The sequence below is a fragment of the Ptychodera flava genome, assembly GCF_041260155.1.
Source record: "Ptychodera flava strain L36383 chromosome 3 unlocalized genomic scaffold, AS_Pfla_20210202 Scaffold_25__1_contigs__length_14229661_pilon, whole genome shotgun sequence".
Classification (NCBI taxonomy): domain Eukaryota; kingdom Metazoa; phylum Hemichordata; class Enteropneusta; family Ptychoderidae; genus Ptychodera; species Ptychodera flava.
This window is the reverse complement of record NW_027248279.1, coordinates 6,465,426-6,480,341: the sequence shown is the minus strand read 5'-3', so window position 1 is coordinate 6,480,341 and position 14,916 is coordinate 6,465,426. Positions and strand designations below refer to the sequence as shown.

At 38.4% G+C, this 14,916-nt stretch overlaps 1 protein-coding gene across 1 annotated transcript in view; it reads right to left on the bottom strand.

Moving 5' to 3' along the window:
- The window catches only part of LOC139125229 (uncharacterized), a 496,067-nt gene that overhangs the window by 180,955 nt on the left and 300,196 nt on the right, over nt 1–14,916 (bottom strand). The window lies entirely within an intron of this gene.

The window sequence follows — 14,916 nt, the reverse complement described above, 5'->3', positions numbered from 1 at the left end:
AAAGAGACAGTCAAAGAGTAGGCCCTGAAACTTGGATAATATTTAAACAGACTGGCAGTGCAAATATCCTTTTGTCATTTGATATGTTAAAACTAATACTGAAAGTCGAAACAGTTTGTATGAGCTGAAAAGTCCCATTGTTCTGGAAATGCAGAAACATGGTTGAGCGAGTCCGGCCGTCGAAAGTGTATCTCTGATTGCAGAAAGCAGAACATCGACGTCAATACGACCTGACAAACAACCGTTTAAAGGAAAACAACAAGAACGGCAAACACGCAGCAGTGAACAACTATTCAACCAAAGGGCACAGTGTAATTTGTCATTACGCCACACGTAAAACGAACTCCGGTAGCACGTATAACACACTTAGAGGACCAGAATTGTATAAGATTCATCAAAAAACTGCTGCAGTTATATTTGTCTCACATTGGCGCTCTAGACTATTAAATTCCATTGCTTGTTTAATGTCGTCAGCGTATCAATGAGAAAAGCGCATTTGCTTGCAGTACAAGTTAGTCAAAAACACCATACTATCGATTTTAAATTTTTACAATCGTAATTAAATAAAACAATATGTCTAATGTTTACCATCATAATAATCACTATATAAGATACTGAATAAGGTCTGGACGCTCTCAGTTTAATGAGCCTGCTGTACCATTCTGAACATTGAAATATACAAAATATATCACGAAATTGATTTAATGCCTGTCAGTTCGACTTTATTCTGAACAAGATCACGGATTGGATATACTCCCTTGTTTATCCTCATTTCTTTTTTGAAGTTGGCCTTTACAAGGAAAGTACGACTTCATCGTGCGACGCGAATTGACCTCTTTTTAAATCATGTGGTCGACAGGCGTCTCTTTGATTGGCTACCTTTTCAGACTACTTCATCAAGATCATTAAGACTGCATTTTTTCTTTGGGTTTCCTTAAATATAAAGACAAACGTTCTGTGTGACACTATGTAGACGTATAATCGAGATCTAATGTTCGTTTGGGTAATACTAAGTTTGTCATCGATATTTAGCATACTTAATACTATTGAAACAAAACAGCTTCGTCAAGAGATATCGTAAAATGTCACAAATACACTGAATGAATACCCTGTCCGTAGAAAAGCATGCAAAATGAAACACCTTCACACTTCGTATGGATAACCAATCTGATTAAAATCAGATGAAGAATATCGCGACGTCTACTTACGCGTACGCGGTATTTTCTTGCTGTCGCCCCGTAGTGAGAGGCGACAACAAAAGAATACCGCGTACGCGTAAGTAGACGTCGCCGTACTCTACATCTGATTTTAATCAGATTGATGGACATCGTGACCAGTTCGCGTAGGCTGTGTCGTTTGTGACATGAAGGCAACTTCAAACATTTCGTTCGGCCATATTGACTCGACGAAGAGATATGTTTTCGGATATATTAACGAGTTATAAATTTTAGGCCGAAACAAAAAGCCTTTTATCGAGATGCTAACTTTACGCAGGGCAATACACTCGCCAACCACAGTTACGCCCATACAAATAAAGGCCTTATTTAGCACATAAGGAGTGCTTCAATGTTTTGAACTCTCAGTGAGACAGTAAAACACCAATGTTTGCATTCTTCAGTCATTGAAAGGAACGTCGTTAATTTCTTCAGAAAGACGTTTTGGCCTTGATGCATCAATGACTTTGCACTGTGCCAAAAACACCAATGTTTGCATTCTTCAGTCATTGAAAGGAAAGTCGTTAATTTCTTTAGAAAGACGTTTTGGCCTTTAAAGCATCAATGACTTTGCACCGTGCACGTCGAGTTCACGAACGATGACATGCTTTTCACTGTAGATGGTTGGTATTATTTGTCGTGCATTGTAATGTTTTGGGTGAGGTACATCTTTCACGGCATGTGTTAACTATACGACAGCCTGGCCATTTTATGTTAATCAAAAGAGTGGGCACCATGACAACGGTATATGCTAATGAGTGAGTGGTCTGAGTTCAAAGACGACGCTCTCGCATTACCGATCTAAATCCACAGAGTGCAAGGTGATTGTTGTACAAAAACTTTCTGAATGAGAGGAAAGAAACCACCAGCAGTTGAGAAGTAATCACAACGATGAATATAAAACGCCTATACTTGATACTAGCACTTGGTTCGATGCTCCTGTGCATTACGGTAAGAATATGAGTGAACAGCTTATTAAAGCTGAACTGCAGAACAAAGGTTGTGTCACCAGCAAAATGAATTTTTAGAGCTTAAATGATTTACTTTGCAATGACCACACAACATCGCACCATGTACTGAAAGCAACGCTGTAAATTCAAGGGCACCAGTCATGCACCGGTTGAATATTCATGTAGAGGGGCAACAGTCAGTCTCGATTTGACCGTATTTTAAACAGAAAGCTAACTAAAAGCCATATGAAGGAATCATACGAATTATTGATCCTGTTGTAACCAGTTAGAATATTTCCACTTTAAAATAATTTTCAATTGAATTTTTCATATCGTATATCAAGATGAGTGCATGTGTAAAACATTGTTTAAAAGTCTGTTAAGTTTACCCAATGCAATTCATACTTTTAGTTTGTAGTAGTCTGGCCAAAGCTTATGTAAGACAAAACACCAAGAAACATTTTAATTCTTCCTTGGCATATATCAAAAGCCATTGATAGTCTAGCAATCGGTATCAGTGAATTTGCTATACAGATTTTTTTCTTTTTTTTATTAAATCAAAATTAAAAGGATTGATTGAATCAAAATTAATTGTGTTTATGTTATACACAATGTGTATTTTTTATTTTATCAAAGTCTCTGCCATGTCGACATTCGTTATATACGTAATACTTCCCTTTTTCTGCAGGTATATCATGTTGTAAACGTTTATGGAAAATTATCAGTGCCTATATTAACTAACCAAGAAAGACGTTGGTGGTTCCTAGCGTGATGTCGATGCTGCCGCCATATTGGAATAGTACAAACGGTGAGCTAGGTAGTATGAACGTTACAGATGCGTCGAGAACAGTGCTAACTCCGATAAGTAACCTTACAGTAATTCACTATGGGGACGTTATTAAACTTCGGCTTGATGCAAAGGACGTCAACGGACGCCAACGTGTGCATGGCGGTGATTTCTGGAAAGCTCTGCTGACCAACAAGAATAATGGGAAGTGTAGTGTACCAGGCCATGTTGAGGACTTGGGTAACGGCACATACTTTGTCACATTTGTTGCAAAGTGTGTCGGCCAGTCAACGATAGTTATTTCCTTGACCCACACAAGAGAGGCTGTTCGTTGCTTAGAGCGAGAGTTCATACCGCTAGAGGACAAAACTGCTTGGCAAGGCTATTTTGGGACAGGTGCTAAGAGCAGCCATACCATGTGCTGGTTGCATCGCGAAGGAACTTGGGAAAATAAGTGTGAATACAGGTCCAAAACAGGTCTTGGAAGAAGTTTACTGCTTTGTGATAAACCGCCGAAACAATCTTGTTCCAGCCTTCACCATCTTGTGGCCGTATTTCCTTCTAAAACAGCAGTCGATGTCGCGAGTAAACATAAACATCTATTGAGAAGTAAGTATGGTCTAAACACTTAGTATTAGCATGGAATAGGTAAATCGTTCTACGCATACAATGGTACTACTCCATCGACTCATGCAATACGTATTGTTCGATGTTGAGAACATTACATTTTGTCTAAATCTAAACTTCATGTAACCGTCTTGCCGGTAAGAATCAATCACAATTTGTACTATATCGTGTCCTCACTGCAGGGACATTTATTATTGCTTTAATTAAAAAGATATTTTGTGGATAAACTTTGTATAGTTGTCGCGACCAATAGGAATGCTCGTTGAATTGGTTGTGTTCATTTAAGAATGTGGAAATAGAAGCTACCAAAATGTAATGTTGGTTTGTTTACTCTAATATACAAATATTTTTATTTTTATACAAATACTTTTTTCTTTTTATTTGGTAGAGAATCAAAAGCTGTCGCAGAAACTCCGAAGAAAATTATTATTTTTGGTGAGTATTTTGAAGAAATTATGTCAACATATTTTTGCCAGATAAATATATATATATATATATAGAGAGAGAGAGAGAGAGAGAGAGAGAGAGAGAGAGAAGAGAGAGAGAGAGAGAGAGAGAGAGAGAGAGAGGAGAGAGAGAGAGAGAGAGAGAGAGAGAGAGAGAGAGAGAGAGGAGAGAGAGAGAGAGAGAGAGAGAGAGAGAACACAACATCTTTACGAACCTTTTCAAGGTAATTCACAATTTAGCTGTCCTCAAAGTATTGATTTCATATTTTCATTTATCATGCTTACCATAGCTGTGTCATAATATTTTGAAAGTCCGCTGTTTCTTGATCATTCATGCTGATACATTCGGTTTTTCATTAGAAAATGATCGAAATAGAGTCACCGAGCAACTCCCGCATTGTTCTTCAGAGACTGTAGATAAAACATTTCAAGGACATTGGTTCAATGGAACTTGGCATCCAGCGCATTGTAGGACACAGAAGATTGATGTCACAAAGGTCAAATCTTGTCTCGCAAATAAGAACATTTTACTTTTTGGAGATTCGACGCTGAGACAATGGTTCGAAGAGATATGTCAGCTACTCCAAATAAATGCTACGAAAACAATGTGGGACACACAGTACAGGAACGTAAAACCAAAGGAGCCAAAATACCTTGGCCACATTCGTGGATACGGAAAACAGGATCCAAACATAACTATCAAATTCTTCTTTGAAGCTCTTCCCGTAACGCGAAGTAGATACAGAATTGCAGATTCCATTTTTGCTGGTGACATGATAGACGACCTGACCGACTGCAACCAGCTTGTCGTCGTCAGTCTATGGGCACACTTCACATTTTGGACGCCAGAAACCTTTGCTGAAAAATTATACTATATCAAAATGGCTCTCTTTCGTTTCAAGCAACGTTGCCCAGATAGCGTGGTAGCTGTCAAGGGGGCCCACGTGAGGAACAACCATCATGGCAGTATCGCATATATAACAGCGACTGGCGGTTATACCAAATCAATGAACAATTAAGGAGACATTCAATGAAGAGTGGATTATGTTTTACGATTCTTGGGATCTAAATCGTTCGTATCCGGGCAAAATAGTCATTCACATGCCTCATGATGTCATAAGGGAGGAAGTGCGATTATATCTATCCTACATTAGTCCTCTGGAACACATAACTGCTCCTTCCATAAAATGATGTGCATAACTCAAACGATAAAAATATAGATCGCCGAACATCTTTTGTCTGTCAACTACGCCTAATCAACGCATTCTCCAATGTCACAATTGATAGTTAATACCTCAGAACCTTAAAAGCATGCCGAAAAGTAAAATCAATATGCACGATGGCTCGAAATGCGTCCATGTCAATGGAAGTGACCATTTTTATAATCAGGTTTAAAGGGATACGTTCACATTTAGTGCATATAATGGTATATATCGATTGCAAGGGCTTAATTCCGAATATTGCCTGTTCTTATGTCCTATCAACATGAGTGTCATTCAAGAACTCTCCAAGATTTGTGATGTTTAACACGGATATCTCGAAGTTCACCGACATGGGTGATACATTTCAGTTAAATTCACAAGGAATATTACTGGCATGGGCTTATGATACACCTTTTGAAAGTTTACTTCAGATATCAAGAGTCAAATTTCATGAGGAATAAATGATAAAAGTATCCCAGTTGAATTTCATAATAAGCCAACAACATTAACTTCGTAAAATAAAGTATTTTACTCCCTTGTTTTTGATAGAATCTCACTGAGGACCCACGAAGTATAGCAGCATATGTTAAGGCCTGCATTAATTTGAATTTCTTTCAGAGAGATTTATACCTATCAAACTTAATTGGCCCACTCAGTAGAATAGTATTGTTGAAGTAACTTTGTTGGCGACCTTGCGGCTATTTCACTTGTACAACGAGGTCTTAATTTGACATTTAAAGTTGCTGTTTGCAATATTTCGTGTATGGCTGCCACGTACGGCACATAATGAATCACATGTATTTATATCCGCTTTGCATGATTTTTATTCGAAAGGGTCGGTGGGATTATAAATCATTAGTCGGGGCTCAAAACGTCCGACAGATAAATAATATATATTAGGCCTATAGCCCAAACATATGGGCTATGTGCCCAAGGGAGGTGACAATTTGCCCGACGTAAGGAGGGCAAATGGTCTCCTGCCCCAAGGGTACATAGTCCCTCATTTGGGCTACTTAAGGTTTTATTACATGCTTTTCTTACACATTTTTCATTAAAAACATTTAGGTTTATTGGCAAATGATATTCGAATTCTTTATTTCCATCTTAGATGAAAATCCATTAAAAATGGAACGATTTTCATCATCGAATGGCGCATTTATATATTTAAACTACTGTTATGCGGTTTATCAATTTCTTTTCTGCAAAATTGTCTTAAAACGGGATTTTCTATGGCAAACATGAAATTGCAACATTTTACATCATAAAGTTGTCAAGTTGAAAATAGTTCCGGTTCACTTTCAGTCCAATGATGACCATGCGGCCCGCGACGTCATCGACGAGTTACCATTTACCAGTTACGCTCTGTTGAGCGCGCGACGTTCGATATACTAGGCATGTAATAAAGGGCCAACCTTGCCTGAACAAGTAATGTTCAGTTTGATTCTTGGCTGGTTGCAACGGAGTTCTTGATCTGTGCGTTATTGATTCAGTTGCTCCCCTCTTTGTTATGTCTACCTTCAGGTTTACTTAGAAACTATTGTAAACATGTCGTAAAAAGCTAACATAACTCTATAGGTAAGCGCAATATCAAGACTTTCGTTTGAAACTAAAATGCAGACAATCATGAAAAAAGAAGAAGCCTGCTCTAATGGTCAGGTGGTGCCTGTTACTTCCGATAAACGGAACTAAATAATGTACACACCTTGTTTATTATTGATGGTAACATAAGTACCAAAAAGTCTGAATCACTATTTGATGGTGTACCATCAAAAACCGACGTCTGAAATGACTTGTTAACGAGAATTTTAAGTCAAAAATGAATTCAAATTAGGTTTTCATTACAGACTGATTTGAATAGAGACTGAGTTCTGTTTATTTAACTGCCATACAGTATGAAAGATTTGCGTGGCGATAGAATAGTTAAGAGCAACATAGGTAATGAATGTACTCGTGATGATCTTACTTTTCTGCGAGTAATTCCCAAAATATTAGGCAACGACTCGATCTCCTCAGAGTGATTGTAGAGCGGTATAATTTCTGATGTAGCTACAGGCATGAGGATAGTCCCTTACCACGCGCCCCATCAATCTCTGCTGCAGGTGACATTGCACATTGTCCTCCAAATGTTTCGGTTGAGCAAACGTGTCAGTGTAGGACTGAAAGAAAACCAATGAAGTCCGAAATATTTAAGTTTGCCTGCTGCTGAAATTGGTGTGACTATTGGTCAGACTCCCTATTTAGCTTATAATTATCCAAGCCGCGCTACAATGTCCGTGTGGAGCTTGGCAACGACTCAGTCTGGGTAGAGCAACATAAGTATCTCATTGGCGATGACTTCATGTCATCAAGAGTCTTTTTCGAGGTGCAGCAAACGGAGCTATTCCTCAAAAAGCTATTCCTGGAGCAATTTTTGAGGGCAGATGAAATTTTAACTTTGCTTGGGTAGGGGACAAATTTTTAGCTGTCAGGGAGCATATTTTGGTGTTTTTGTCGGGCTTGGGCGATATCGGTTGATTGGCCTCGAGACCTGGATTTGGGGGAACGAGAAGAGGGGAAGTTGCTTGTAAAACGGAGACAGGGGAAATCTGACCTATTTATAATATTAAATATGTGTATGGTGTTTTCAGCGAGGGGGATCAAGGGCAAGTACATCATATCATTCGGGATGGAAACCAAATAGAAGGCCACTACAGTATATGTCTGCAGAGGAATGTTAATTTCAAGGGGAAGCAGGGAATGTTAAGTTTAAGGAGAAATTTTATTTCCAGTGCAGGGGAAATCCACAGGTTTTTTCATCATCAGACAGGGAGCTTCATGTCTGCAGGGGAATGATGAATTTTAAAGGGAATTTTCTCCCGGGCAGGGGAAATCGACAACTTTTTTTCGCCACAGGGCAGGGCAGCTGCAAAAGTTCACAATGGGTAGGGAAAACACGAAGTTAAAGATTATAGTAAAAAATACTAAGGATGTGATCCAGCCTGTACAGTAGTAAACTCTTTACTTAGGTTGCTCATGTATCAGAATAGATAATAAAATGGAGAATGTTTAAAGTTAAAAAATTGTCATGACTGTCTTTTGTTGGGCACAGTACGTGTTGCAGGAACGCCTATGAAAACGCTTATTCATGGTGAGTACCTCAACAAATAGCTTTTGCAAAACAATCGTTGTGATCGCCAATATGAGAAAATAAATACCAATATGCCATAACAGTTGATGGAAAATACTTTATCGCTTTAAGTTTGGTTGAGTCAACTCAGTTAATGACTTTTAAAGGCGTATTGGAAGTAAAACAAGCTCAATGGGAGTTGTCTTTTTGAGATAACCAACCCTCAACCCAACGAGGTCACTCACTGATTCAGATCAAGAAGGCTTAAGCAGTTCAGCCTTCAATGGATTTATACGTACATATAGACACATTTTCAGGGGGTCCAAGAAAAAAACCCAACAAAAAACACACACAAACATAAGTTTTCTTGGAAATCTTCCCTTTGCTTGAGATTATTCTATAGGTTAACTCTGTATTGCAGTCTCATTTCAGAAATGGCACCAGCCAGTGACTTCAAAAGGTGCCATCAAGACAAACCACCCATTGTAACTTCTGTTGGCGTGTGCTGTCTCGTTTTTGTAATCCAGAAAACAAGTAGAATTACTCTTATAGGCCCAGTAAGTCTTAAAGGTTTACTGAAGACGAAAAAAAGCGAGTTAAATAATTTAGCAGAAAGCAACTGGAGCGCTTTGATCGTCAAAGATTTGACCGACCGTTTACTTTGTCTTTTGAGAAACACACTGCAATGTACACGACTTCATGCAAATTTATTTATTATTCAGTTTGTTATTTTGTCTGCAGAAGATGTTCAACTACATCCATCGACCAACTCCCACATTGTTCTTCAAATTTTGTCGAATAAACGTTCCTTGGACATGGGTATGGCTATTGGCATCATACAATCTGTTAAACAGAGAAATTCGACTGTCTTTGAAATAAAAACATATGAACATCTTTGTAGACTCGAGTTACCGTAAATAAACATGACGGCTATCAGCAACGTCAAATCGAAAGAGGGTAATTATTGTGGCAAAATTTAGGGATACGTGATATACGAACCAAATATCACTGTCATTTTTTCTTTTAATAGGTGGCAGGAACGCATAGTAAAAGAGGCTTGAAGACTTTACCTTTGCTGGAGACATCATAGACGACCTGGTAGACTATAGCTATCTTATCGTTGTCAGACCTTGGGAGCACCACACCTTTTGGACACTAGAGGCCTTCTCTGAAGAGTTATGTTGCATCAAATTGGCTCTCCTTCGTTTCAAACAACGTTACAAAGATGGCGTGGTTGCTGTCGGGGGGGGGGGCAAGGGAGAGAACAGCCATCTTGGCTGTATCGTACTTATAACAGCGACTGGAGGCTGCACCACATGAATGAACAATTAAAGGAGATATTCGATGAAGAATGGATTATGTTTTATGGATTATGATTTATGGGTTCTTAATCCCTCGTGCCCTGCAAACTTTTATTCACATATTCCCTGATGTTATATAGGAGTAGGTGCGACTATATATATCCTACATTTGTCCAACTGAACTCGAGGATGTGCGGACAATTTGATATTGTACATTTTTATGATACAAATCTGCTCACATGGTGTCTGTATTTCAGAAAGTTTGCTGATGTCCTGATGTCCTAACAAGTTAAACATGTTACAAAAAGAGATGTTTTTATATTCTCTTTTTCACTACCCAACATTAATTAGGGGCCCAAGCTATCGGCTGGGCCCTATTGGTTTCATCGAGGTTTTCCTTCTTCTTCTTCTTTCTTCTTTTCCGTCAATTCTTTGCCAGTTTAGATCTTGGAAACTGCTGCATGTACATTTCCCAATCTTGGCACAGTGATCAGGGCCAATAAGAAGTGGTGAACCTAACCCTTGAATTTTAGTTAGTCACTTGACCTTGCGGCCATTTTGGATTTATGAGATCCTAAACGACTTTCTCTCTTATGATCTAGGCGTCTGGTCAATTTGAAATTGTGTGTATAGAAATCATGGTCCTTGTTCTTTACAGTTTGTTAATAAAATTGATAGCGGTCTCGTGACCTTGGCCGCCATATTGGATTTCAACAAAATCCAGTTTAATCTATTTAAATCTGAAACTCCAGAACCAACAGACCTTTTGAATTGAAATTTTCGTATGTCGTCAATTGTAAGAGTACTATCAAGTTTGCGAAATGCATTTGGATCTGGCACCATTGAACTGACATTTTGCCTGTTCATCCTTAGTTTTGTTAGCATCAAATGTACAACGTCATGTGATATGGTGGTCATATTGGTTTTCATACATATTGGTTTTTCATTGGTTTTCATTGGTTTTCATAAGAACAGTAAGGCCATTTAAAACTCAACTTTTGCACATAGTATCATCAGGTGAGTACTTTCAACCATGGCAACTGCTTGGGCCTCGCGAGTGCTGCTTGCAGCTTTAATTTGCCTTATTCTTATACTACTTATCTCGTATTATCAGAGATAGACAATACTCTGCTTCTGTCTAAAAATCACGTGAATTTTAGTAGGAAAGTACTCAGACGTCTATCGAATTTGGTCTTACAATAAGGGCTTCTTGTTCATTCACTCATCACCCTTGTTGACTTTCAGTATGGCTTAGCCTGGGTATGGCACTGACGCTCTGACCCACTTTCACCCTGTCAGTGACCTAGCGTCCGGTTTTCAAATCAAAGTGCCAGCAAGACTGTACTTCTCCACTCAGCTAATTCAATCAGTAATTAAATTTTTGTTGGATTCTCTCAAACGTATTCACAAAAAAGTTAAGTCTGTTGCACTGACGCTATAAAAAGTGTCTTAAAGCCACGTTCGTCATCTTATGATAGTCTAGCGACGAACTCAAGGAGCACTTTGTAACTCAGTTTCCTAAGCGATAGCCGGAGCATGGACTGTGGCCAGATACATGAATTATCACACACACATAAATGTAGATATCTGGCTTGTTTTATGGGAAAATGCCAATAGTTTGCCCAATAGACCCCAATGTATTATGATTTGATATGATTGGACGAATTGCTATATCGGCCACATTTTCCTTCCTTTAAATTGGGGGGGCGGATTTCAACATTATAGCAAGTCAGAAGGGGCGGATTAGAACACAGCTGCAGTGTGAGTTTTTAAGGGGGTATTTGAAAAAATCTGAGCACTCTTTTTGGAGTCCCCCGATGTGAATGCAGCCTTAAGGGACTTTTTCCTGAGGTACTCCTCTCACTGAGGGTGCTGCCGCAGATAAAAAAGATCGTAATACCGACCCATTTTGTCATCGGATTTTAATCAGATTGAGTTCGGCAAGGCGCGACTAGGCCTGCGTTTTGAAGTTTGCCAGCCTTTTAAGGTAGGAATACATTCTACCGTAATTTTGGACAGTGCCTCAGTGTCCAAGTTCCTGGGTAGAATTCCGCCAAAGTTGTGAATCATGCAAACCTAACTCTGAATCAAGAAAAGTCACGGCCCTTTCACTGGTCGGAATTTTTTTTTATATAATGAATTCATAAAGCGGCTGCACTACACTTCTTATAACCGACATAGGCCTTCCCGACAGATCAAAGGTACAATGCTCGGGTATATAATGAGTATTTATTTATTCAGTCTCGAGTCAAACAGTCTAAGAATTTATGGTTTTATGTTACAGTATGCGCATGCTCTATCATACTCCGGCAACAAGTTGTAAATGCCTAGCACAACAAGCTGAATGCCCAGAACAACATATCGAATGCCTTGTAGAGTAATGTGTACAAGACAGCCGAGCGCTGCAACTGCCGTGTTCTGGGCGCTGCTCACAGTATGTCTCAAAAGCTGTCCGCATGATTTCTGTTTGCACACTTATTAATATAATGCATGTTTCACCATTCAATTACAGACAAGTGGTTTTAAAATTCGCAGAGTGTATAAGTAACAGCAGAGCTCAGAGAGCTAAACGGCCACAGCCGTTCACTACACTGATGGGCACTGTTCACTGTATGCCTCAAAATTTGGCCGCACGATTTCCGTTTGCACATTTGTTAATAAAATGCATGTTTCAACATTAAAAATTCAGATAAGTGATTTTAAAATTTGTTGTGCGCGTATACAGAGACGAGAAGACCCGAGACGACCGAGGCACTGTATGCCTATAATCGAAAAATAAAAAGATATTCAAAAGATTGTATCAAACAAATAGTGCATGTCAAGGAGCTCGGCCATGGCGTTCGCTCATTCAAAGATTAGATATGCTCTGCTGTGGCGTAATGGTGTTTCGTCATTCACAATTATGTGTGAATGTAAATGGAGCCAAGGACAAACCAAATTTTATCTCCATATTCACACAGGCTACCATTCAGCGGATTTGATTTTGCTAGTCAATCGTCACCGAATTATTGGTCGACAGGCCCACAGGCGTGCTAACATTAAAGGGACGGCAGTGTTTGATAACTGTTTCACTATTTTTGTTTCAGATTTTTCAAGTGCCCTATCCCCACCCCAACAAACTCACAATGCGTTCAAGTTCCCCCTTCTGACTTGCTTTAAGGCAAAGAAAGCAAAATGTGGCCAATATAGTGCTTCGTCCAAAAATATAATATCATTATATATCGAAGTCTATTTCGCAAAATATTAACATTTTCTCACAAACACAAATTACAAATTATAGTTGTCGATAAGTCATGTAAATGTACTTTGCTTGAAGTGGCAGATAACAAGTGCATATGTGTACAAAAAATGATATTTGATTTCATCGATACTGTAGATACACTATACATGGTAGTCTATGAGAAAACTATGGACATTTTTTCGAATATTCAACCAGCAATGTCTGTTTTGATAGGCGCTGATAATTGATATATATGTACTTGATCGTTACTAAGTGGTTACAAGTGCATATGTGTACAAGAAATTTTATTTTAAAACTTCTCCGAAAATGTGATCCACTATACATGGGCGATTATGCAATATTTATGCATATATAGATTCCAGATTATTGACATATTTGTACTTGATTAAGTGAAGGTGGTAACATGTGCATATTTGTACAAGAAATCTGATTTTGGAAATTTGCCGAAAACGTTAATTCATTATACATTGAAGTCTATGAGAAAACTATGAGTTTTTTCAATGCTAAAGTAATTAAATCTGTGCTTTAGTAAGTGTTTGATAATTGATACCAGAGTACTTGATTCAAAACGATGTTTGAAAGTTCCGATGCGGACAATAAATATGATATTTGAATTTCACCCAAATTAGTGTTTCACTTCTCATGGTATATATAGTCTACATGAAAACTATTGCATATTTTTCCTCAACAAACTTGCATATTTATTATATGCTAAGAACGTAATCATTGTTATTGATGACAAATAAATTGCAGTCTGAACTTGAATTCAATTTGAATTCAATGCTGACTGTACCTATGTGGCTGTGCCGGACTTTTCATCACACTACAGAGAGTAGAAAAAGGAACTACAGCGGATACACGAAACAAAACCAGCCAAAATTAGCGAAACGTCTGCTGACATTGACAATCCTAGCACATATATCATATGAATCACAGAGAGTTTTTTTCCGATTCACCTTAAATTTCCAAAATTCATTGAAGTGCCCCGATATACACTTAACATTATCAATGTCCCCCGCCATGGCCACTGCAGTGGTGTTTGTGAATGCAGCCTAAAGTGTGTTAAAATACACTGTCTTGAGCTTATCAACACAGGCAGTACAGTGTACACCGCCTTTTTTGTTGATGAAGTGAATTAAGGTCCGGACTAAAGTTAAAATGTAAGCAATATCGAGCATTTTACACATACATGCCCCGTTTATATAAAATTAGAAGCGGATCTTTCAACATGGTCATGAAGTAGAACACGAACTACGATTGACATTTAAGAAAAAAATAGAGTGCAAATTTCAAGAAGAGTAAAAACAGCTGTACATCTGGTAGTACTGGCGTCTTTACAACAAGTACAACAGCAATGCTGACAATATTACATGAGGCCTGGCAGTATTTTAGAATATTCATGAATACGGAAGACAACAAAAGAAACTCTTTCAAGTTTGAATGGGAAGACATCAATAACGAAAAAACTCTTTCAAGTTTGTTTGGCTGATCGCAACTGAACCATGACTGTTTCAATGCCAAATGAGGTCAGTTAAACAAATACGTTTATCCGGTATCTGGTTGGTAATCTTTCTTGATTTTATTCGGTTTCGCAGATGAATAAGAATACTAATAAATGGAAAAATGTGGTTTATACACTTGGAATGGACTACTTTCATGTTCAGCTGGTTAAGTTTAAAATGGTCATGGGTTTAACGCTATGTTGAATACATCAACTATGCAACATCATAATATATCGATAATTTAAAGGTCGTTTCGTCAAGTTAAGTGTATATTCATTGTGTATTTGCCACCAGTATTTTAAGCTTATGGGATCAAATGTGCCATACATTCCTCGGGTGTACATGTTAGAACCACGTCTTGGTTGTCGTTCATCGCCGGTAGATTAACCGAAAAACTTATCAACTACATTTCGATATTCGCTTATGGCCATTGGAGAACGTAATTTGAAACGCGAAAGCCCTTGGTTCTTCGCGACCGGGCCTTGCCGACTTATAGCGGGCTATAACAGGTTGAGTAACAAAAGGCAGTAGCATTGAACT